The sequence below is a fragment of the Bos indicus x Bos taurus genome, chromosome 7 (genome assembly GCF_003369695.1).
Source record: "Bos indicus x Bos taurus breed Angus x Brahman F1 hybrid chromosome 7, Bos_hybrid_MaternalHap_v2.0, whole genome shotgun sequence".
NCBI classification, from domain to species: Eukaryota; Metazoa; Chordata; class Mammalia; order Artiodactyla; family Bovidae; genus Bos; species Bos indicus x Bos taurus.
In genome coordinates this window covers 57,698,713-57,721,229 of record NC_040082.1, presented here as the reverse complement: position 1 = coordinate 57,721,229, position 22,517 = coordinate 57,698,713, and the positions used below count along the sequence as shown (strand labels likewise).

The following is a 22,517-nucleotide window of genomic DNA, read 5'->3' as shown; positions in this document are numbered from 1 at the left end:
AGAACTCAGAGCACCTTTTAAAATTCTCCTTGCCTCATTCCTTTTACTGCTAACCAGAAAACCTTTTTCCACTGCTTGTTCTAAATTCTTAACTGAAAAAATCTGCCCCAACACCCCATCACACATAACCAGCCAAAGCAGGTGACTGCCTCACCCTTCCTTCAACTTAATGTCCATTCTCCTTTACCTTACAGTAAATTTCTCTGTCTTTTTTGATGCAGATACCAGAGTTTGGCTTCCCAGTTGTTCTCTTTTCCTCTCTCTCTCATTCCAAAAACCCAGATATGATACTGCCAAAAACTGGCTTCCTCGAGAGCAGGTGAGAAGGGAGTGACTAAGAAGGCAAATGCAAAATTCTTTTTTCTCTGTTTTTAAAAAAATTATTTATGGTAAAAGCAGCATAACATTTACCATCTTAATCATTTTTAAGTGTTCAGCTCGGTATGGTTAGTACACTCATGTTTTACAACTCGTCTCTACAGCTCTTTCATCTTGCAAAACTGAAACTGCATACCCATTAGACAACAGCTCCCCATTTCCTCCTGCCCTGAGCCCATGCAGCCACTACTTTCTGTCTCTACCAATTCATTTACTCTTGTTCCCTCACATACAAAGAATTATATGGCATTTGACTTTTTGCAACTGACTTATTTCACTTAGCATATGTTCTCAAGTTCCATCCACATTGTAGCATGTGTCAGAATGTCCTTCTGTTTAAAGGTTGAAAATTATTCCATTGTGTGTGTGTGTTGTGTATATACACATATATACATACATATCTTTTAATCTCTCCAGGTACACTAGGTTGCTCCTACCTCTTGGCTATTGCAGAATTCCTTTTAAGTGGAGAAATGTGGACAAGTTTAGTAATTTCAGGCTCCTTCACAAGGGGATGACAGTATAATAAGCTGCATGATCATGTGGTTCAGATATTAGATGAGAAAGCAGCTCAGAGTCCCAAGAGAGCCGCATAGATCAAAGCTGGAGAGACCTGGGGCATGTCCAGGAATGCAGGCCAGAGCCACTGTTTGACTTTGATTCCCAGCTCTACCACTTACTGATTGTAACTTCTGGGAAGTCACTTAATTTCTTTCTGCTTAATTGCTTCATCCATAAAATAGGAAAAATAACACCTACCTTATGGTATGTACTATGATTGCCAAGAGTAGTTACCTCAGGGAGGAATAAATGATTTAATACATGTAAGGCACTTAGAACAGTGCCTCGCACTGAGTTAGCTGTCACTAAGGGATCGTTGTTATTATTACTAGAGTTTTGAGATGGGCATTGAAAAACAGTTAGGATTTGGTCACTGAAGAGGAGGAGGGTGGCATTATAGACAGAGATGACCAGAAACAGGAAGCCACAGAGGCTGAAGGAATAGTGTTTCCAGATTTAAGAAATATAAACAGGATACCCAATTAAATTTGAATCATTTCTACTTTCTTATGCATATATACTTTGAGATAAAAGAAAATCCTCCATGAGATATACTTACTCTAAAAGCTTTTTTTTACCGGCTGCGCTGTCTTTGTTGCTGCGTGGGGCTTTCCGTAGGAGCAGGGAGTGGGGCTGCTTTCTAGTTGTGATGCACGGGCTTCTCCTTGTAGTGGGTTCTCTTATTGCAGAGCACAGACTCTAACTGATGGGCTTTGGCAGGTACAGCATGTGAGCTCTGTAGTTGTGGCTTTAGTGTTTTCTTGGTATGTGGAATCCTGGACCAGAGATCGAACTCATGTCCCCTGCATTGGTAGGCGGATTCTTACCTCCTGTACCACCAGATAAGTGTCTCTAAAAGCATATTTTTTGTTTATCTGAAATAAATTGCGTCTAAATTAGAGTCCTCTTTCTTTCTTTATATTTCCCCAGTGATTTGGATCTTAATATGTCATTGCTTTGCAGGATTTTCTTATAAAATTCCCAAAAGTGATGGTCTAGGCATGTTTCATTTACATTTATAAAATTTTACATATTATTTTTGGCTGTCCTGGGTCTTCATTGCTGCGCTCTGGCTTTCTCTAGTTGCAGCAACCAGGGGCTACTCTTTCATAGTGGTGCATCAGCTTCTCTTGTGGAGCATGGGCTCTAGGTGGTCTGGCTTCAGTTGCTGCAGAAAGCAGGCTTGGTTGCCCTGCAGCATGTGGGATTGGCAGGCAGATTCTTAACCACTGGACCACCAGGGAAGTCCTATTTACATTCTAATGTGATTTCCGTAGTGGTCACAACCAAGTTAACTTGTCCTTGGCCATTGGACTTTCGCTAAGGAGAAATCATGCTCAGTGTAATGTAAACACAATTATAAATTTAGTTAAAATATCCAGCATTGAAGATAAAATTGTTGTTGTGTCAATAGAAATATGTATTTTGGTGAATCACAGCTTCATGATAAAAATGATGTGTTTACTAAATTAGCAATGATCTTGGAATTGCTTGTCACTCACATGTAATTTATTTTTTGTTAGAGGGAAGATAGTTTGAATTTTTAAAAGTTTTTAAAATTAAATTAATTCATGTTTTGGCTGTGCAGCTTATGGGTATCTCAGTTCCCTGACCTGCGATAGGACTCATGCCCCCTGCAGTAGAAGCATGGGGTCTTAACCACTGGACCACCAGGGAAGTCCTTCCCTTTCTTTTATACTGGAGTGTAGTTGGTTTACAATGCTGTTAGTTTCAGGTGTATGATTTACAATGTTGTGTTAGTTTCAGTTGTAGAGAATAGTGGTTCAGTTATACATATACATATATTCATTCTTTTTCAGATTATTTTCCCATATAGGTAATTATAGAGTATTGAGTAGAGTTCCATGTGCTATACAGTAGGTCCCTGTTGATTCTGTTTTATATATAGTAGTGTGCACATGTTTGTTTGAAGTACAATTGATCTACAACACGGTGTTAGCTCCTGGTACACAACAATGTGATTTGATACTTCTGTATGTTACAAAATGATCACCACAATAACTCTAGTTACCATCTGTCACCATATAAAGACATTACATTATTATTGATTATATTTCTCACACTGTACATTTCATATCCATGATTCTTATTTTGTAACTGGAAGTTATACCTCTTAATCTTCCTCACCTATATCTCTCATTCTTTCACCTCTCTCCCCTCTGGCAACCACCTTTTGTTCTTTGTGTCTATGACTCTGTTTGTTTTGCTAAGTGTGTTCATTTCTTTTGCTTTTAGATTCCAATTCTACATATAATTGAAATCATATAGTATTTGTTTTTCTCAGTCTGAAGTAGCATAATGCCCTCCAGGTCCATCCATATGGTCACCAATGGCAAGATTTCATTCTTTTCTTATGTTTGAATAATATCCATTATATATACATATATACCACTTCTTTATCCATTCATCTATCAGTAGGCACTTAGATTACTTCTAGATCATTGTGGTTTTGGTTTGTATTATTAACTTTTTAATATATATGCAAAAACTACATATTTAATGTATATATTTGATGAGTATGTATAGGCATATGTATTCCCTGGGGAACAGTCATCACAATTAATACATTTATCCATCACCTCCAAAAATTTCCTGTGTCCCTTTGGTTTTAGTGTGTGTGTCTGTGTGTGTGACCAACTCAACTCAGTAAGACTGTCTGCAAAAAATTGCTACTGTTTTTGAAGTCTCATCTGGAAGGCAATTCTACTTGCAATTGCCTTATATACAAGCTTTTCTCATGAGAAAAATATTGCACAAAACAAAAATAATTTCTGCACTGTGATTCTTTGCTTTTGGCTCTGCCATAAAAGAGGGCTTCCCAGGTGGTGCTAGTGGTAAAGAACCTTCCTGCCAGTGCAGGAGATATCGAGATGCCAGTTTGATCCCCGGGCTGGGAAGGCCCCCTGGAGAAGGAAACTGGCAACTACTCCAGTATTCTTTCCTGGGAAATCCCATGGACAGAGGAGCTTGGTAGGTTACAGTCCAAGGGGTTGCAAATGGTCAGACATGACTTAGGAACTAAACCATCACCACCACCACCATATACACAAAATAGATATCTGATGATGTGTTAATATTCAAAATATATAAGGAACTCATACAACTAAATAGCAAAAAAGCCTGAAACAATCCCCTTTTAAAAATGGGTAGAGGATCTGAATAGATTTTTTATAAATAAGATATACAGATCGCCAATAGGTACATGAAAAGATACTCAATACCACTAAATCATCAGGAAATGCAAATCAAAACCACAATGAGGTATCATCTCACACCTGTCAGAATGACTATTATTGTGGGAAACAACAAATGTTACCGAGAATGTGGAGAAAAGGGAATCCTCATGCACTGTTTGTGGTAATGTAAATTGGTGCAACGATTATGGAAATCAGTATGGAAATTCCTCAAAAAATAAAAAACAGAACTGCCATATGATCCCACAATTCTACTCCAAGGTATTTATTTGAAGAAAATGAAAACACTAATTTGAACAGATGTATGCAACCCTGTGTTCACTGCAGCATTACTTACAATAGGCAAGATACAGAAACAACCTGTGTGTCCATCAATGGATGAATAAAGATGATGCAGCATAGATTACACAATGGAACACTATTCAGTCATAAAAAGAATGAAATCTTGCCATTGGCAACAAAATGGATGGGCCTTGAGGGCATTATGCTAACTGAAATAAAACAAAGACAAAATAGCCCACGACACATATTTAAAACAACAAAAAACCAGGCTCACAGACACAGAGCACAGATTGGTGGTTGCCACAGGTGAAGGAGTAAGGATTAAGAGAAATGGGTGAAAAGGGCCAAAAAGTACAAGTTTCTAACAATAAAGTAAGTAAGTCATGGAGATGTAATGTAAAGCCTGATGCCTTTAAACTTTATCGCATATTTGAAAGTTGCTAAGAGTAAATCTGAAAAGTCCTCATCTCAAAGAAAATTTTCTAACTATATGTTGACAGTTGTTGACTAGACTTGTGATCATTTTGCAATATTTATAAATAGAAAATATTATGTTGCTCACCAGAAACTGTTGTTATATGTCTCTTACACCTCAAGAAAAAAAAAAATATTTCTGGAAGGTTGAAAAAAGTAATAAAAACCACTGCAAGAATCAGAGATTGATAATCTCACAGCTGTGAGAGAGTACATCCGTCATTCACAGGTTCAAACTCTCACTATAAACAGCTGGGTCCAACCGTTAAAAGGGCTGCAAAACTGCAAACTAACATACATTGGATTTAACGTCTGGTTTGTTTTTTTAAGGTGAACTTCCTGTTTGCCTAAAAGTGGGAACTGCACTTTTAAGGCAAAGTCCCCCCAGCAAAGCCGGAGCTGATTTTATGAAAGCGTCTGGGAAGCCCGGGAGCGGGGTCTAGTGGATTTTCAGAAGAGAAAGGATTTCAGGAGGTAAGGACTTTTCAGCTGTGTTAATGTATCCGTGGAGCAAGGCTGCCTTTGGCTGGCTGGTTTTCCAGAAAGGTCCTGGGAGTGAGACGCTTGCTGATTGGCTGTCGTCTAGGAGCATGGACACTGTCACTGATTGGCTGGCTTTTGGAGGCTTGGGCCGGCCTGGATTTGCTCACGTGCAGAAGCATAGTTACTGAAGTGAGGGTGTCGCTGATTGGCTGGTTTTCAGGGGAAAAAAATCAGTTGTTTCTTATTAACGGTGGTTACTGTTCACGGCATGGGACTATGGCCAAAGAACAGTGTTTTCCTTTCCTGAATGTGCAAATAAATACATTTAATTCTCAGTGACCCGTTTTATTTCCTTCCGCTAAACCTGCAGGAGATCATAAGAGGTTGCCTGAATCTTTATTTGTGGAGATACGTTTTTCAGCTGGTGTTGCCATTTAAGTGATTCAAGCACCAATTACTGTGGAGGAAAAATAGCTGTGACGTATTTTGGTAATTTATTGAAAAAAGCTGTATACAAGACATTCAGGGTGTCCTAACAGTCAGTACAGGACACAGGACAAAGTAATGAACGTGTCCTGTCTGTATGCTGCTGCTGCTAAGTCGCTTCAGTCGTGTCCGACTCTGTGTGACCCCATAGAGGGCAGCCCACCAGGCTCCCCCGCCGCTGGGATTCTCCAGGCAAGAACACTGGAGTGGGTTGCCACTGCCTTCTCCATAGGCAACTGTATAAGCAAAGTTCTAAGGGAAGAGGAGGAAGCCACACCTCAACAGAAGGAAGTTGAATTCTCATTTCCTTCTAGGAAGGCATTCATTGTAGCCTGCTTGTTAAAGGAAAATACTGGAAACAGCCTAAATATCAATCAGTCGTGAACTGGCTGGATAAATCTTTGGATACCTGTTAGATGGAATACATTGCAGCCATTAAAAAGAGATGGAGTTCCATGAACTAATATGAATACTACCGTGATAGCTAATTTTTAAAAAGAAAACAAGATGTGATGATTAGTGTATCACTTAAATATTTGCAAGGATTCCTCAGAGAGGCCATTCAGACCTGTAGTTGTATTTCTGGGAAGATTTTTTTTTTTGCCTTTTGAAAAAAGAATTTAATTTCCTTAATAAATGTTATGGTATTCAAAAAAGAAAACAAGATGGCAACTCCTTGTATGGTATCATTTGTGCTAGAGTATGCGTGGGCGTCATAGAAGGAGGAATAAATATATGTTCTTGTATGAGCAACCTGTCTCTGGAAGGGTATACAGGAAACAGTCATGATGATTTTGGAGGAGAAAAACTGAAAGGCTGAGAGGCTGAAGGGCAGGGAGCAGAAGAGGCTTCCTTTTCATGGCATATTCTTTTATATATTGTTGCTGCTGCTGCTAAGTAGCTTCATTTTTCAAATGATTATTTTTAAAAAATCAAATGTATGCCCTAAGGCATTGATGAGAGGCACAGGTTTGATATAATTAGGGTGTGGACAGGATGTTTTTTGAGCCTAGTGACCCATCTGGACCAGGGTGGATATCTGAAGTTGGCCAACCAGCTACGTGGGATGTCTCCCACAGCTCCAAATCGCCACATCACAGAGCACAGGAAATAGCCTGGTGCTAGGAGGGGAGCATTGTCATCCCACGTAGCAAATCACCGAGAAATAGAGCTAGCAATAAATGCACTAAATTACCCAGGCAGCCAGAGGGCACAGGGACCACTCTAATGATTCTGTGTCGGGCTCACTTCCAGGAGGGAAGGGTCCTCCAGAACATTTTTGGAATTTCATTGCTGGAGATCTCTTCGCTGGGAGTCAGTCTGCTCTGAGGAGAATAGTTCCTTTCCTGGCAGAAACATCTCTGTAGCATAAAATGTATTAGAGAGCAAATATGATGAAAACTTTGGAAAATGGAGGGGTTGGAAGCAGTGAACTCACTTTAGCAGACCATCATCATCATTATAGCAGCTGATATTTACTGGGCATTTATCATGTCCTAGGAATTGTTCAAGTGCTTTGCATGCATTATTATCTCACTTAGTCCTTAAAACAACCCTACGAGGTAGCAGTTTTACTGATGAAAAAACCAGCATCCAGAGGTTTAGAAATTCACCCAAGTTCATGACATAAGTAGTTGATCTGGGGTTTGAATTGAGGCTGTCTGTACTCCAGCTGTTTGACCAAACTTCCTCCAAAAGAGGACTTCTCCAGCACATGAACAGCAGCAAGCTTAAGTGCCATGGGAAACATTTGGTGTTCCTGAGTGCCCTCAGAGCTCCTGGAATATGATTTTTTTAAAAATTGAGGTAAAATTCACATAACAAAATTAACCGTGTTAAAGTGAACAATTCAGTGGCATTCAGAACACTCATCTTGTTATGTAATCATCACCTCTATTTAGTTCCAAAACATTTTCATCCCCTCGAAAGGAAACTCCCTACCCATGAAGCAGTTTTTCTCCATTTCCTCCTCCCCTCAACGCTGAAAACCCCCAACTCTTGTGTTCTATCTCTGTGAATTTATGTACTCTGGCTATTTCATATAAATGAAATCATACAGTATGTGACCTTTGCTGTGTGGTGTCTTTCCTGTACCGTATATGTTCAAGCTTTATTCACGTTGTAACATGTCAGTGCTTCATTTCTCTTTATGGCTGAATAACAGATTCCATTGCATGCATCTGCCAGTTTGTTTACCCATCCATCCATTGGTGGATATTTGGGCTGTTTCCTTCTTGTGGCTATAGTGCAGCCGTGAACATGTGTGTACATGTGCTCATTTGGGTAGGTGTTGTCAGGTCTTTGGGTATATACCTAGGAGTGGATTGCTGGGTCATATGGTAATCCTGCTTAGCTCTTAGAGGACCTGCTAAGTCATGGCATGATGTTTTGAAATTAGAATATTTCCTTGGGATCTTGGAATGTCTCCTATCTAAGAAGGGGAGAGCTCCATTTTTGGGTGGATAAGGGAAACATAGTGTGGTGTAGTGGAGGGAAGACACAAGCTGATCTGGTTTTGAATTTCTGCTCTGCCACTTATTGATAGCATCTACTTCCCTCATAGCTCAGTTGGTAAAGGATCTGCCCACAATGCAGGAGACCCAGGTTCGATTCCTGGATCAGGAAGATCCCCTGGAGAAGGAAATGGCAATCCACTCCAATATTCTTGCCTGGAAAATCCCATGGACAGAGGAGCCTGGCGGGCTACAGTCCATGGGGTCCCAAGAGTAGGACATGACTTAGTGACTAAACCACCACCAAATGAGTTATAAGCTTCTTTTTCCTTATCTTTAGAAATGGAGATGATCACATCATCCATCATTCTTTCAGTGAATCCACTGAGGGCTTCTTGTGGGCCAGGCACTGGGGATAGAGTAAGCCATCATGAAGTTTACAAAATAAGGGATGGGAAGACCCAGAAGTGAATTATTTTGCAAAGGGAAGAATCTTTTTTTGTCATGAGAATAATCACTCCCTTTAGTCACAAGAAGTCAGTGAGCACATCCAGGTAGGCCTGCATCTTATTCCTCTCTATCCCCAGCAGCCAACACAGGGCTTACAGAGATAGGCCACTTAGGGTTCTAGGGTGGCAAGAAACAGTAACTCAGTGGCTTGGTATAATAAAGATTACTGGAAAAAGACTGGGATAGTTCCTGGAATGGAAATAATAGCTTAAACAGTCAGTCCTCTGGGAGGCTGGGAGAGGCCAGGCGGTGATGGGCAGCTCGGCCCCAGCAGCTTGTAGCGGGGCCTCCCCTGAGGCTCTGCCTCGGACGATCCAGCTGCAACCCTTGTTGGTGTGGCAGAGTTCTACCTTATCACAGCAGCTTGAGCTTTGCAACCAGGGGTTTCCTTCACATCATAGTCATCAGAGGATTGAATTCTCATTAGGGCAATTTTCTAGCAAATGACAGTCAAATGTTTTGAGGATGGGTGTCTTTGTACAAAGTCACAGTTGGGGCTGATGGTGAAGATCAGCTTGGACTGTGAAGTAAAAAAGTCGGCTGGGAGGACGGGGAAGATGAAGTCAGCTGCAGAGCCACAGCTTTTTGTTTCTCCCACAGTCGGGCAGCAGCTGTGACATGCCGCAAGGACCTCTCTTGGGATGACTGCTGCTTTCTGACTTCTGACAAAAGGCAAAAGCAAAGGCCTGCTTTGTTATTCTCATCTCTTACTGAGAATAACTAACTGCTCTGAGCCCTCACCTCATGACAGCACTCCATCCCTAGTTAACCCCTGCTTTTCTTAATCCTGAGACCAAAACAGCAACCAGTCCAGAACTGATTCTCGCTTCTCCTCGACTCTGCTTGGAATCCTTCAGCTGGAACCCAAAACTCACACAGAAGAGCTGCAGTCCTTCCTGAGGTCCTCTGGATGCCCTACCTCGCTGCTTGGTGACCTCTGGCTGGTTAGCCAGGAACTATTATGTTTTGATTTTTTAAAAATAATTTTATTTGTTTACTTTTGGCTGTGCTGGATCTTCATTGCTGCGTGGACTTTACTTGGAGCGAGCAGGGGCTGCTCTCTAGTTGTGCACGGGCTTCTCCTTGTGGTGGGTTCTCATGTTGGGGAGCACAGGCTCTAGGTGCACAGGCTTCGGCAGTTGCAGCACATGGGCTCAGTAGTTGTGGCTCCCAGGCTCTAGAGCACCCGCTCGGTAATTGTGGTGCACAGGCTTAGTTGCTCCTTGGCATGTGGGATCTTCCTGGATCAGCGATTGAACCTGTGTCTCCTGCATTGAAAGACAGATTCTTTACCACTGAGCCACCAGGGAAGCCCTGGAGTGATTTAGTAATGACTGTCAGAAGCTGGAATAGAGCACTGTGATGGGCAGCCCTACTAGAGCCACAGGATGGTCTACCTACTAGGATGGAGGGAGGAAGCTCCCCAGAGAAAAGACGCTCTCATCAGGAAAAGGGGAAGGTATTTGGCATGCAGACCCAGGAGATGGCTCTTGGGGTAGGTGCTCAATGCGAATTACTATTAATGAGGTCGTGTTTTTAGAGACACCATAGCAGATATCTTATAAATTAAGCATACTTACTCTTCTGATAGTAACTCCAGCCTTGCCCAGGTTAATAACAATGTTATTAGAGATATAACAATGTCTAATAATGGTTGAATATTTGCTCAGTACTGGGTTCTCTTATACTTCCTTTCATTCTTGAAGTGACCTCACGTCTACCTTATGGATCTCTGCAGTTTCTAGGATGCACTCTCTGTGCAGGGGGAGTTATCCGGCATGAATAACTGGTGATAGGTTGTTTCCAGCTCTGGGTACACCTTGGTGACAACACTGGCCTGGTAGTGTCCCCTGTATTCCTTTGCATCTTGGTGGGAATGTGTGAAGTCAGAACTGGCTATAGACTCAACTCTTGCCCTCCTTTAGTATAGGGGACTCAAACTCTACTCAGGCAGCAACAATGATAATAGCAACCGTTAAAAATACTCATAAGCTGGTTTTACCACTATGCTAAGAGCTCTGCACATATCATTTTCTTTAATTGGATGAAAAGTCCTGTGATGTACATGCGGCCTTATTTCTCAGATGTACCCACTCAGACCTGGAGACCTTCCTTGCTAAGGTCATACAGTTAATGAATGACAGAGCCAGGACTTGAACCTGAGGCTGTCTAGAACTCGTGCTAAAACACAAGACTACGTTGCTTAACTGACTTGTACTCATCTGTAAATACAGCCTCAGTTTTTCTTTTGTTCATATTTACTTATATAAATATATGTTTAAATCAAGTAAAGTACTTAGCATAGGGCCTGGCTCAAGAGTCATTATTATTACAATTACAAACGGATGTGTTCTTGACAAGCGTGCAAACAAAATCCTATTCTCTGTCTCTGTACCTTTGGCTTGTGATTCTCATATTATCTTCATTATTCATTGAGGTTCAGTTTGCCATGGATCTTAAATGCTCTCCATCTCTCCCCTGAATGCCATCTGCCAAAGTTCTTAGGAAAGGTTGTTGTTGAATCACGCGAATACACCGGGATTCTTGGCCCCCGGAGGAGAAGAATTCAATCCGGGGCCAGAGACAAGGCTTGATGGCTCAGAGCTTTTGTGAAATAAAGTTTTATTAAAGTATAAAGGAGATAGAGAAAGCTTCTGACATAGGCATCAGAAGGGGGTAGAAGGAGTACCCCCTTGCTAGTGTTAACAATGAGGTTATATAATCCAAAGAATGTCTGGAGGTTGTAAAGACCTCATCAGACCCACTCCCATAATTTACATTTTAAGATAACACTGTCCTCAGGCAAGATACATCCTTGTAAAGACCAGGTCTACTCCCATAATTAACATTTTAAGATAACAGAAGGTTGAATCCAAAGACTGTCCTTAGGCAGGATACATTATTGTTATATAATCCTAAAGAATGTGGAGAAAGAATAAAGTTTGTCCTTTCTTCCTCCTTGAGAATTCCAGACCCTTCTCTCCTTGGGGACCCCTAGACTCCGTATCAACCTGCCTAGGAAATAACTCTCTCACTTACACTCTTAATCTGGCAAACAAACACTTACAAGTACCTGAAAAGTGAAAACATGTCTTAGAAAATTCTTTTGTGGAAGGAAGAATCCTGGGTCATGGGATAATAAGTCATTGTCCCCTAATTTTTCTGTTCATCATCTCAGGAATCATTCCCAGTATTTGGGGAGGAAAAGGGGAATAGAGACTATGATGGCTGTCCCACAGACTGGGTATAGCCCAGGGGAATCTCTGCCACTGAGAGTATCCAGAAGGGTTCAAGATATGGTCTCTAGCCATCGACACAGCTTTCATCGTGGACAGCGGAGCTAAAATACAGATCCCCAGGCCCCACTTGGACCCACAAAGGATGCATCTCTGAATACGGTGCCTGGGAGCCTGCATTTAGTGATTCTTAGTGTAGAGTTATAGTCTTATTCAAATTCTAGAGGAAGGAACCTGGGCAGGGCTGGGGTTACTATCAGAAGAGCAAGTATGCTTAAAAAGTGTCTCGTGGATGGCTGTCATTTTAGGGGATCTCCTGATTTTATTCTCACTTGTCTTCCCTATACAACTTTTCATCATGGCTTCACTTGCCTTATTAACATTACCTTTCTACGCTGTGTTCTAAGATTCCGTCTCTGGAGAACATGATGGGGGAGCAATCACTCTTTCTGTTTCATCCCCCAGATGTGTTTCTGCACCCTGAAAGCTGCTTTACAGGACCTAACATCTTTCCAGGCTCCTCACTCTTTTTCTCGTGTTTTCTGGTGCTTGCTGCTGCTGTTCCATTGTGGGGAGAGGAGGGAGGGTGCTCCTAATGTGCAAAGACTCATTCCTCTTGTCAAGTTCAAAGGTGAAATTTATATAAATCACTTCACATTTGAATCTGAGGTGCTGACATTTTGTGGCTAATTTAGTAAGGACTGGCTGGAGAGAATTAGAGCTGGTTTGTTTATCTTCTTAGCTGGCCTTCCCTTCCCTCCTTTCTGCATTTGTTTATTTCATGTTTCTAGCTGCTGTTGCAGATTTCATTTATCAGTCTGAGGTGCCTTGGGGCATTAAGAGGAGGCTCTGGCAGCATTTTGGGAAGAAAGGAATAAACTCATGTAAGACACCTTGCTATACTCAACATCAATACAAACAGCTCAAATTAAAAAGTGAGCAAAGGACTTAGATGCACATTTCTCCATGGAAGATACACAAATAGCCAATAAGCACATGAAAGATGATCAACATCACTAACCAGTAGGGAAATGCAAATCAAACTCACAGTGAAATACCAGCTCACACCCGTTAGGATGGTTACTTTAACAAAAAAAACTGTAGTAAGTTTCGGTGAGAATGGGAAGAAATTAGAACTCTTGTGGTGGGAGTGTAAAATGGTGCATTGCTATGGGAATGCAGTATGGCAGTTCCTCAGAAAAATTAAAAATGGTATCACTGTATGGACTAGCAATTCCACCCTTTGGTGTATGTCCCAAAGAGTTAAATGCAAGGATTTGAAATGATGGTTAGACACCCATGTTTGTAGCAGCATTATTCACCATGGTCAAAAGGTAGAAACTACCCAGCTGTCCATGGATAAACAAAATGTGGTATATACATATAATGGAATATTATTCAGTCTTGAAAAGGAAGGAAATTCTGACACATGCTACAACATGGATGAACCTTGAAGATATTATGCTAAGTGAAATAAGCCAGTGACAAAAAGATAAATATATAATTCCATTTCTATTAGGTACTTAGACTTGTAAATCCATAGATAGAAAGTAGTATCCATAGATAGAAAGTAGTATGGTGGTTGCCAGGGACCAGAGGAAGGGAGAATTAGAAAGTTATTTTTAGTGGGTATGAAATTTCAGTTTGGAAAGGTGGAAAAAGTTCTGCATAAGGATTCTGGTGATACTTGCCCACCAGTGTGACTGTACTTATTGCCACTGAACTAATTACTCTAAAATGATTAAAATGATAGATTTTATGTATATTTTACCACCACAGCAAAGAAAGAAAAGAACAGGGACAATAAGTAAGGATACCTACGTAAAGCATAATAAATAACAGCCAGTATTTATTGAGCCTTTACTGGGTCCTGTGCACTAAGAACTTTACACATTTTGTTTCATTTAATCCTCACACAAACCTTTAAGGTAAATTCTTTGTAAATTTCTTAGCCGGAGAGACTAAGGCCCACAGGGACTACTGGTCGGTGATCTAATGAAAAGTAGGTTTAAAACCCAAATCTGGCCCAAGGGAAGCCTCTGGCATGAGTAACTTCTTAGAGTAGGGTCGTGGACATGGCACTGCTGTTTCTCCAGTGACGGTGCAAGGTGGTATGGCACCCCACTCCAGTACTCTTGCCTGGAGAATCCCATGGACAGAGGAGCCTGGTAGGCTGCAGTCCATGGGGTCGCTAAGAGTCGGACACGACTGAGCGACTTCACTTTCACTTTTCACTTTCATGCATTGGAGAAGGAAATGGCAACCCACTCCAGTGTTCTTGCCCGGAGAATCCCAGGGACGGTGGAGCCTGGTGTGCTGCCGTCTATGGGGTCTCACAGAGTCGGACACAACTGAAGCGACTTAGCAGCAGCAGCAATAATAAGACATGATGAGCATCTTCTCATAGATCTATTGGCCATCTGTATGTCTTCTTTGAAGAAAGGTCTGTTTAGGTCTTTTGCTCATTTTTTTGTTTGGGTTTTTTGTTTTTTTTTATATTTGGTGTGAACTGTCCTTATATTTTGGAAGTGAAGCCCCTTGTCAGTCCCATCATTTGCAAATATTTTCCTCTGTTCTGTGGGTTGTCTTTTCATTTCATTTATGGTTTCCTTTGCTGTGCAAAAGTTTCAAAGTTTGATTAGGTCCCACATTATTTTTGCTTTTATTTCTATTGCCTTGGGAGACTGACCTAAGAAAACATTGGTATGATTTACCTCAGAGAATGTTTTGCTTATGTTCTTTTCTACAAGTTTTATGATGTTGTGTCTCTTATTTAAGTCCTTAAGCCATTTTGAGTTTATTTTTGTGTATGGTGTAAGAGTATGTTCTCAGTTGACTTGCATGTGGCTGCCCAGCTTTCCTAACACTACTTGCTGAAGAGACTGTCTTTTCCCCGTTGTATATTCTTGCCTCCTTGGTTTAAGATAAATTGACCATAGGTGTGGAAATCCCCTTACTTTTGAGCATTTAGGCTCTTGGCAATTTTTCACTGTTGTAAACTATGTTATAAAGGGCATCTTCAACCTAGAGAATACTTGCTTAGTGAAATAAGTCAGACAAAGACAAATACTATATGATATCACCTATATGTGGAACCTAAAAAAACAATACAGATGAGTCTGTATACAAAATGGAAACAGACTCACAGACATTGAAAGCAAACTTATGGTCACCAAAGGGGAAATGCAGGTGGGGAAGGGACAGATTAGGAGTATGGGATTCAGTTCAGTTCAGTTCAGTCGCTCAGTCGTGTCTGACCCTTTGCGACCCTATGAATCGCAGCACGCCAGGCCTCCCTGTCCATCACCAACTCCCGGAGTTCACTCAGACTCACATCCATCGAGTCAGTGATGCCATCCAGCCATCTCATCCTCTGTCGTCCCCTTCTCCTCCTGCCCCCAATCCCTCCCAGCATCAGAGTCTTTTCCAATGAGTCAACTCTTCTCATGAGGTGGCCAAAGTACTGGAGTTTCAGCTTTAGCATCATTTCTTCTAAAGAAATCCCAGGGCTGATCTCCTTCAGAATGGACTGGTTGGATCTCCTTGCAGTCCAAGGACTCTCAAGAGTCTTCTCCAACACCACAGTTCAAAAGCATCAATTCTTCAGCGCTCAGCCTTCTTCACAGTCCAACTGTCACATCCATACATAACGACTGGAAAAACCATAGCCTTGACTAGACGGACCTTTGTTGGCAAGTAATGTCTCTGTTTTTGAATATGCTATCTAGGTTAGTCATAACTTTCCTTCCAAGGAGTAAGCGTCTTTTAATTTCATTGCTGCAGTCACCATCTGCAGTGATTTTGGAGCCCATAAAAATAAAGTCTGACACTGTTTCCACTGTTTCTCCATCTATTTCCCATGAAGTGATGGGACCGGATGCCATGATCTTCGTTTTCTGAATGTTGAGCTTTAAGCCAACTTTTTCACTCTCCACTTTCACTTTCATCAAGAGGCTTTTGAGTTCCTCTTCACTTTCTGTCACAAGGGGGTGTCATCTGCATATCTGAGGTTACTGATATTTCTCCCAGCAATCTTGATTCCAGCTTGTGCTTCTTCCAGCCTAGCGTTTCTCATGATGTACTCTGCATGTAAGTTAAATAAGCAGGATGACAATATATAGCCTTGACGTACTCCTTTTCCTATTTGGAACCAGTCTGTTGTTCCATGTCCAGTTCTAACTGTTGCTTCCTGACCTGCATACAGATTTCTCAAGAGGCAGGTCAGGTGGTCTGCTATTCCCATCTCTTTCAGAATATTCCACAGTTTATTGTGATCCACACAGTCAAAGGCTTTGGCATAGTCAATAAAGCAGAAATAGATGTTTTTCTGGAACTCTCTTGCTTTTTCTATGATCCAGCGGATGTTGGCAATTTGATCTCTGGTTCCTCTGCCTTTTCTAAAACCAGCTTGCACATCAGGAAGTTCACGGTTCACGTATTGCTGAAGCCTGGCTTGGAGAATTTTGAGCATTACTTTACTAGCATGTGAGATGAGTGCAATTGTGCGGTAGTTTGAGCATTCTTTGGCATTGCCTTTCTTTGGTATTGGAATGAAAACTGACCTTTTCCAGTCCTGTGGCCACTGCTGAGTTTTCCAAATTTGCTGGCATATTGAGTGCAGCACTTTCACAGCATCATCTTTCAGGATTTGAAATAGCTCAACTGGAATTCCATCACCTCCACTAGCTTTGTTCATAGTGATACTTTATAAGGCCCACTTGACTTCACATTCCAGGATGTCTGGTTCTTAACAGATGAAAACTACTGTACATAAAATAGATAAGCAATAAGGATTTACTGTATAGCACAGGGCTTTTCATTTTGGTTTGCTTTATTTGCCAAATCATGTCTGACTCTTTTGTGATCCCATGAACTATAGCCTGCCAGGTTCCTCTGTCCATGGGATTTCCCAGGCAAGAATGCTGGAGTGGATTGCCGTTTCCTTCACCAGGGTATCTTCCTGACCCAGGAATCAAACCTCCGTCTCCTGCTCAGGCAGATTCTTTACCACTAAGCCACAAGAGAAGCCCCATAGCACAGTGAATTACACCCAGTATCTTCTAATAACCTATCAGTTCAGTTCAGTTCAGTCACTCAGTCGTGTCCGACTCTTTGTGACCCAATGGACTGCAGCACACCAAGCTTCCCTGTCCATCACCAACTTCCAGAGCTTGTTCAAACTCATGTCCATCAAGTCAGTGATGCCATCCAACCATCTCATCCTCTGTCGTCCCCTTCTTCTCCTGTCTTCAGTCTTACCCAGCATCAGGGTCTTTTCTGATGAGTCAGTTCTTCGCATCAGGTGGCCAAAGTATACTTCAGCATCAGTCCTTCCAGTGAATATTCAGGACTGATTTCCTTTAGGATGGACTGGTTGGATCTCCTTGCAGTCCAAGGGACTCTTAAGAGTCTTCTCCAACACCACAATTCGAAAGCATCAATTCTTTGGCGCCCAGCTTTCTTTATGGTCCAACTTTCACATCTGTATATGACTACTGGAAAAACCATAGCTTTGACTAGACGGACCTTTGTCAGCAAAGTACTGTCTCTACTTTTTTAATATGCTGTCTAGGTTGGAGAAGGCAGTGGCACCCCACTCCAGTACTCTTGCCTGGAAAATCCCATGGACAGAAGAGTCTGGTGGGCTGTAGTCCGTGGGGTCACTAAGAGTTGGACACAACTGAGCGACTTCACTTTCACTTTTCGCTTTCATACATTGGAGAAGGAAATGGCAACCCACTCCAGTGTACTTGCCTGGAGAATCCCAGGGTTGGGGGAGCCTGGTGGGCTGCCGTTTATGGGGTCTCACGTTTATGGGGTCGGACAGGACTGAAGCGACTTAGCAGCAGCAGCAGCAGCAGCAGCAGCTAGGTTGGTGATAGCTTTTCTTCCAAGGAGCAAGCGTCTTTTAATTTCATGGCTGTGGTCACCATCTGCAGTGATTTTGGAGCCCCCCAAAATAAAGTCTCTCATTGTTTCCATTGTTTCGCCATCTATTTGTCATGAAGTGATGGGACTGGATGCCATGATCTTTGTTTTTGAATGTTGTTTTAAGACAACTTTTTTACTCTCCTCTTTCACTTTCATCAAGAAGCTCTTTAGTTTTTCTTCGCTTTCTACCATAAGGGTGGTTGTCATCCATGTATCTGAGGTTATTGATATTTCTCCTGGCAATCTTGATTCCAGCTAGTGCTTTATCCAGCCCAGCATTTCTCATGATGTACTCTGCATATAAGTTAAATAAGCAGTGTGACAATATACAGCCTTGATGTACTCCTTTCCCATTTTGGAACCAGTCTGTTGTTCCATGTCTGGTTCTAATTGTTGCTTCTTGACAATCTGCGTACAGATTTCTCAGGAGGCAAGTCAGGTGGTCTGGTATTCCCATCTCTTCTAGAATTTTCCACAGTTTGTTGTGATCCACACAGTCAAAGAGAAATCTGTACGCAGGTTGAGAGAAATCTGTTGCCAGGAGAAATATCAATAACCTCAGATATGCAGATGACACCACCCTTATGGCAGAAAGTGAAGAAGAACTGAAGAGCCTCTTGATGAAAGTAAAAGAGGAGAGTGAAAAAGTTGGCTTAAAGCTCAACATTCAGAAAACTAAGATCATGGCATCTGGTCCCATCACTTCATGGCAAACAGATGGGGAAACAGTGGCTGACTTTATTTTTCTGGGCTCCAAAATCACTGCAGATGGTGATTGCAGCCATGAAATTAAAAGACACTTACTCCTTGGAAGGAAAGTTATGACCAACCTAGATAGCATATTCAAAAGCAGAGACATTACTTTGCCAACAAAGGTCCATCTAGTCAAGGCTATGGTTTTTCCAGTGATCATGTATGCATATGAGAGTTTGACTATAAAGAAAGCTGAGCGCCGAAGAATTGATGCTCTTGAACTGTGGTGTTGGAGAAGACTCTTGAGAGTCCCTTGGACTGCGAGGAGATCCAACCAGTCCATCCTAAAGGAGATCAGTACTGGGTGTTCCTTGGAGGGATTGATGTTGAAGCTGAAACTCCAATACTTTGGCCACCTGACGCGAAGAGCTGACTCATTGGAAAAGACCCTGATGCTGGGAAAGATTGAGGGCAGGAGGAGAAGGGGACGACAGAGGATGAGATGGCTGGATGGCATCACTGACTCGATGGACGTGAGTCTGGGTGAACTCCGGGAGTTGGTGATGGACAGGGAGGCCTGGCGTGCTGCGATTCATGGGGTCGCAAAGAGTCGGACATGACTGAGTGACTGAATTGAACTGAACTGAACACAGTCAAAGGCTTTGGTGTAGTCAATAAAGCAGAAGTAGATTTTTTTCTGGAACTCTCTTGCTTTTTCTTTGATCCAGTGGATGTTGGCAGTTTGATGTCTGGTTCCTCTGCCTTTTCTAAATCCAGCTTGAACATCTGGAAGTTCACGGTTCACGTACTGTTGTAGCCTGGCTTGGAGAATTTTGAGCATTACTTTGCTAGTGTGTGAGATGAGTGCAATTGTACGGTAGTTTGAACATTCTTTGTTCAATTCAGGAAACACTGCCCTGGGGCTGAGAAGAACTCTTGGCCTCCAGTGATGGTTTACAGAGAGATGATGCTTCTCCAAGGGCTTTGGGGGTCAGAGTCTTGAATAAGTGGGACTGAAAACTTAAATTCTTTTGTTGTTTTGGCTCCGTCTCTTTAACTATGGAATTGCTTGTTAAAAGACTGATATGCATGATTTTTAGGCTGTCAGATTGTCACCCTAAGCAGCTCCCTCTCCACCCTTGACAACAAAAACTTGCTATCAATGAATGCCAAGTTGAAGGTTAGAGGAAAGAGAATCCTCTCTACAACTTACTCCTTCCTAGATCTAAAGTGCAGAAGGCACTGCTTCCCTAAGAATGCTGGATCATCTATAATGCAAAAGCACAGCCAGGTCATGTTCCTTTGGGGCAGGGAGAGAGAGCTGTTGGGTTCCCAAGGACTCTTGGGATACTTGGATACTTGGATACTCCAAGGATACTTGGAACAAGGACAAGACAAATGCTAACTCAAAGAGAGAGACCAGATGGCTCTCAGGTTAGGTTAGGAATGGGGCTGGCAGAGCACTGTGCTTAGCTTCTATTCATGCTGATAATCCACACCCCCAGTAGTCCCTATAGGTCTCCATCCATTTATGTGGGACATTAGCTCTGTGAAGGGAGAATAAGTGTCTGTAAGTAAATAGAAGGGCTTGTGCCTCCTGTCCACTCCTTTGACCTGGACCTGAGCACCCTAAGAGAGGGGGCTTATAGCAAGACACTGATGAAACAATTCAAGAGGCACTTTGCAAGATTCAGGGAAAAGCAAATCTATATGAAGATCCAGTAGTAGTCAGGGGCAGCCAATTATACCCCCAAACCCTGGGAAGCACTCTACTCTGGGGCTGAGAAGAACTCTTGGCCTCCTGTGATGGTTTGCATAGAGACAGTGCTTCTCCAAGGGCTTCAGGGGTCAGAGTCTTAAATAAGTGGGACTGAAAATTTAAAAAACACTTTATTCAATTAAAAGTTAACAAATGCAGTTGACACTCAAGAGGAGGAGAATTCTATCTTTTGAAGGGAAGAGGGTCATAAATTTGCGCATGTATTTTTCAATAGCAACAGCAAGGAAGTATATATCCTCCCAGCCTGTAACTCTCTAAAACATTACTGGGTATGAAGGGAATTAGTCAACAAGTGTTATTGTGATAACTGATTAATTATTTTGAGGGGGAAAAAACCCAGTAAAAGATTAGATCCCTACCTCACATTTTACACCCAAAGAAATTCCACATAGTTTAAATATTTAACTGTACAAAAGTATTAGGAAAAAATTCTGATGAATACTGAAGTAGAGAAGGATATTGAGTCATCACACAAAAACTTAGACCACACAAAAGAAATGATTGATGGATATGATCACATATGAAAATGAAATAGTTCAGAAGAGAAAAACAAATCAAAAGACAAATGAAAGCAGGAGAGAAATATTTGCAGCTTATGAGATAGACAGGAACTAAGAGCTCTTAGCATAAAGGGCTCTTACAAATTCACATGTGTGCCCACATGTACACACACACACCCACACACACACACTGCAAAACGTGTCCCAGAAGCATGTCTCCTCTCCTGGGGGACTGGATTCTAAATGTGCAAGGAGAGAATTGTGTCTGAAATGTCTCTGTTCTGCCCATAGGACATTACACGTGGTTAGTACTCAAGTGGATTCTGTTCATTTCAGCTGTTTATTGCAGTTTCAAAAATGTCTGCACCTCTTTCCTCTCCTCGCCCTTAAGAACTCTCTTCTCACTCAGAAAAACCTCATTAAGATGCTTCCTGTGCTGTTTGTGACTCACAGCTGGAAAATGGCACCCGCAGTGCTTATTTCAGCAAGAAGCCTCCTCCAGGCATAGATTGGATTCCTGCAATGCCCAAAGAAAGAATTAAAACTGGAAATTCTTTGCAACCATTCAGCACCTCCTTCTTATGCCTTTATTATGTATCTGGAGCCATTTTTTTGGTAGTTTTGCTGGGTCTTTCATTGCAACAAGGGCTTTCCTTAGATGTGGTGCATGGGCTTCTCCTTGCAGTGGCTTCTCTTGTTGGGGGGCACAGGCCCTAGTGTGCAGGGGCTCAGTAGTTGTGGCAGGGGCTTAGTTGCTCCAAGGCATGTTGAATCTTCCTGGACCAGCGATCAGACCCTTGTCCCCTGCATTAGCCGGCAGATTCTTATGTACTTTGGCCACCTCATGCGAAGAGTTGACTCATTGGAAAAGACTCTGATGCTGGGAGGGATTGGGGGCAAGAGGAGAAGGGGACGACAGAGGATGAGATGGCTGGATGGCATCACTGACTCGATGGACATGAGTCTCAGAGAACTCCAGGAGTTGGTGATGGACAGGGATGCCTGGTGTGCTGCAATTCATGGGGTCGAAAATAGTTGAACACGACTGAGCAACTGATCTGATCTGACTGGGGAAATGCTAATTTTTTTTTTTTTTTTTTTAAAGTTTGTGCTCATAAGGGAGAGTTGCAGACAAGAGGAGGCCTGATAAAGAAGGGGCATGGGCGGGGGGAGCGCTGGTTTTAGTAGCTCTGCTGCTTCTTATCTGTATGACCAGACAGGCCTCTTACAAGCTCTGGGCCTCAATTGGGCCCCGAGTAAAATGAGTAGGGGGACTAGGTGGTCCCCACAGGGTCTTCCAATTTTCACATCTAAGGATTCAGCTCATTTTCTCTTTTGAACGTGTAGGCCCTAATAGCCATTTAACTTTATTTGAGAGGTTTTGGAAGTCCCTTGAGAGTTTTTTTCAGATTTTGGAACCCACCGAGGGTAAAATAGAAAATGTTTTCAATTACTGAAGTTGTTCCTCCATTTTCTAAAAAAGATTCCATTCCACTCATTTGGAAAAAGTAAAATTACAACAGAATGAAATAACC

At 42.0% G+C, this 22,517-nt stretch overlaps 1 long non-coding RNA gene across 2 annotated transcripts in view; it reads left to right on the top strand.

Moving 5' to 3' along the window:
- Positions 1–22,517, top strand: part of LOC113895227 — a 48,576-nt gene that overhangs the window by 6,134 nt on the left and 19,925 nt on the right. The window contains exons 3-4 of one of the 2 annotated variants that reach the window (XR_003511795.1): positions 5,241–5,384; positions 9,443–9,839. This is a non-coding gene — a long non-coding RNA (uncharacterized LOC113895227). Of the gene's footprint in view, positions 1–5,240; positions 5,385–9,442; positions 9,840–22,517 lie in introns of those variants that run through there. The other variant, XR_003511794.1, reaches the window with a different exon arrangement.